This window comes from Polyodon spathula, chromosome 15 (assembly GCF_017654505.1).
Source record: "Polyodon spathula isolate WHYD16114869_AA chromosome 15, ASM1765450v1, whole genome shotgun sequence".
Classification (NCBI taxonomy): Eukaryota; Metazoa; Chordata; class Actinopteri; order Acipenseriformes; family Polyodontidae; genus Polyodon; species Polyodon spathula.
Window position 1 is genome coordinate 17245947 of NC_054548.1, and position 3689 is coordinate 17249635.

Genomic DNA, 3689 nt, shown 5'->3' on the forward strand with positions numbered 1-3689 from the left:
AATATTCACTTTACTTTTAAAATGCAATGGTGTCTTACAGTGGGGGTCACAATTACATTTTAGCAGTCTCAGTGATTGTTTAAGACCAATTACAATCTACTGAATTGTATTTGAGATTAGAAAGAACCTATGAATTCAGTTAACATTTCTATCCTATTTTGTGATTTACATCCATCATTTCAAACAGTATCAAAAGGCCCCATGGTTTAATGCAGTTCTTATCAATCAACATAACTTGTTCTTCCTCTCTCATTTTTTTTAAAGTGTCAAAGCTTCTATAGATATTTGAAACTGTTACATTTAGCCTACCCCTCATTTCCTTGAGTTACAGCATATCATAAATTGCTAATGCACAGTGCAAGTGCTTATCTTAGTTTTCCTTCTTCAATATGCATCTCCAAGCTGTTGAAATATGATACTGTAGCTTTGTAGAAACTAATACTAAATAAGTGGTCCAGTGGTTAAAAAGGATTTGTAACCAGGAGGTCCCTGGTTCAAATGCCAGCTCAGCCACTAACTCCTTGTGTGACCCTGAGTAAGTCACTTAATCTCCTTGTGCTCAGCCTTTGGTGTGAGATGTTTTTGTAAGTGACTCTGCAACTGATGCAGAGTTAACACACCATAGTCTCACTTTTCGCTAAACCCCACCCCCCTACGGTGGTCCATTATGAAAGACCTTATATAAAAATAAAGATTATTGTCTTATTTGCAGTGTTGCTGTCAAGAAGGCATATGAAGGAATGAATGTCAAAGTGCATTTCATACAGAGCATAAAATAAGTTTTAAAATACAATTTTGTAATACCTTATGCTGTTCATGCAATTACAACAGAAATAGTCAGTAACAGATTTTGAGGGTTATATATATAAACAGTATATAAACAGTATTCCACCCAGGTGTTCTGCATTTGTGTCAAGTGTTAATGGATGGATCTGTAGTAAAATCTGGTTTCCACTGCACCTGTGGGACATCTATGGAAGAACTAACTACTAGGTCCCTTAAGTGTACTTTTGCCGGGCACACTGTCTCTGGCAGTGTTTGTAATTTATAGCAATTACAGAGCATTTTAGGTAATTATCTGTCATTTTCATGGTTTACAAAAACAATAATGAATATGACTAAATATAAACCAAATCATTACAGAAGGGACTGGCTGAATATATTGTATATGCTCATGATTATAGTACTATAGTGTTATATGTGTTGGGCATTTTTTTATATGATGTTTGATTGGTGTGTGTGTTTTCTTTTTAAATCTTCTATCATATGGATGCTGATTTAAAATACTTAAATGAATAATATTGCAGCCAGGAATTGTACATATCCCTGTATATAACCGAAGACACAGAAACAGTTTGGTACTTTATAACACTCCTAGAGCTATATTTACATTATATATCCATAGCTTTATGGGTGAAGCAGTTGTATGGCTCAGAGGTGTGTAAATGCATTTCAAATGTAATGATTGTTCTGGATTGAGCAATTTATGAATTATTAACCACATGAAACAAAGTCATACTTTCCCTCATGCAGGCAAGTAGTTAAGGACATTCCCAACATGCAGTTTCTGTTGCCATGGTTCCAAGGCTGTGGCTGGAGCTTTGCCAACCTGATTTTGGTTCCAACATTCGTTCAGCTTCCTCATGACAGATTGTGATGGACTTGGGAAACCTCCTAAACAAGGTGGACCTACATAGTTATTAACGGTTGGTCTTAGTGATTTTCTGATTTTCTCAAGTGTTAAGCAGTCTGGCAATCCTTTTTCTTGCTCTGGAGTAAAGTTTATTTTATTTAGCTACTATATTATTGCTCTACGTAATATTCCTAATGGTGCCTGGTTCTTATTGTAGACTCTAAATATGTATGTATGAATTCTGTTAAGGTATTTGTAACCACATTTAAAAAAAAAAAAAGATTTTACCCACCTTTTTGCTGCTTACTAGGGGTGTGACGAGTAACAAGTATAAACAAGTATCATTAACCAGTATGTTGATTTATTGACTACAAGTAATACATACATGAAAAACTTTTTACTCCTATTCATTTTTGGGGGGGCCCTGCCCACTCTGCCAACTTCGGTTTACGTGAACCTGCATGAGTATGAAGGTTCAAGTATGAGTATGAAGAAGAATCCTGACCCCTCTGCCCACCCCTACCACTTCACAAACAGAAGGACTAAAGACCCACAGGCAACCTCATTTACAGTAGATGTCAACCTGTTTGCCCCTTTTTAATAACCCAAGGAACAGGTGTTACCAAACTAATGAACCTTGGAACTAAGGACCCAGTCTAGGAAATAAGGATTTGTGGGGCATCCAACCTATAGGTGTCTTTGAAGTGCGATGAAGTAAACTAAATAGAGCAGATTTTCCATCCCAATCTTTGGGAGTCGACAGACCACTGCAGCTCCATGTAGTTCTCTGATCAAAATCGTCAAGTCAATTTGACCAAGATTTGAACCAGCCAGCTCCTGATCGTGTCTCACCCTGCACTCACATGGTACTCTTTTCTATTGTCAAATACAGTTCAATTATATTTAAACTAAGCTATATTTGCAACAAACTCTGTTCATAAAAGATAATAAAAACAGTCTTTTGTGGATTCTTATGTTTATTTAGAAGAAAATGTATTAAAAACAAGACTTGGATATTCTGTGGTTATAGTGTATGGGGTAAAGCTTTTTTTATGAAAAGTAAAGCAAACAAACCTTTAGGCTCAATACTTAGCATGTCATTTGCTACATGCCAACAAATGGTTTCAGCTTTGTGCACATCCAGATTATGTGGTCTCATTACATTAAAGAGTGATGGTGCGAAAATTTCTGGGTACACTATATCAATATTTTATTGTTCTATATTTCATTATGCTATGGGAGTTGTTATAACCACCTTTAAATGCAGATAGTGTAAAGCAAATATTTTTTGAACATCGTCAGCTCTAGTCACGTAAACTGTAATATTAATGTAAAAGTGAGTGGCGACAAAGACATATTTGAAAATCCATCTTTGCACACTTTAACACATATGAATAATATTTTTTGCTTTGCCAGCACGAGATATAGTATCATAAAATTATGGTTTATATCTTTCCTTGGTCCATTGGCCTGTTATGACTGCTTCTCATTTCCAGCTCATAAAATTTGATGTTTGTAAATGGCAAGCCCATCATTTCTTATCAGAGCGTGTCCGGCATAACTGAGATTAATTATGTAACCCTTCATCAAATGATAATGCTGAAATAGCTGTGATACATTAGCGCTGCCAGATCTGGTACAATCAAAAATGGGCTTTAAACTTGCTTTGCTGCCTGAAAAAATAATAATAATCATGGTGTGTGCCTCTGCGGTATAACCTAGTGGAAAGTGTTATTTGAATTATTGATTACAGCTATTACCAAATCTCTGCTGAATAATTTCTATACAAAGTGATAAATAGCACTCAGGGTTAGCAACCCACATGACAGCAGGGTTTTTTTTTCTTTTATTGGATTTTTGAATGTAGATCTTAGACAAGGGAATAGAGATATAAATGTACAGCTGCATTGAACACCTGTCTTTTAATACATACCACGCAAGACACATTAAAAACATTTAATTTATTTGGTTACTGTTTCTTAAAACTTTTAAATATTTTATTATCAAAACAATTTGATGGTAATAGGCGCTGGTCGATTATCAGTTTTAGTGGGAT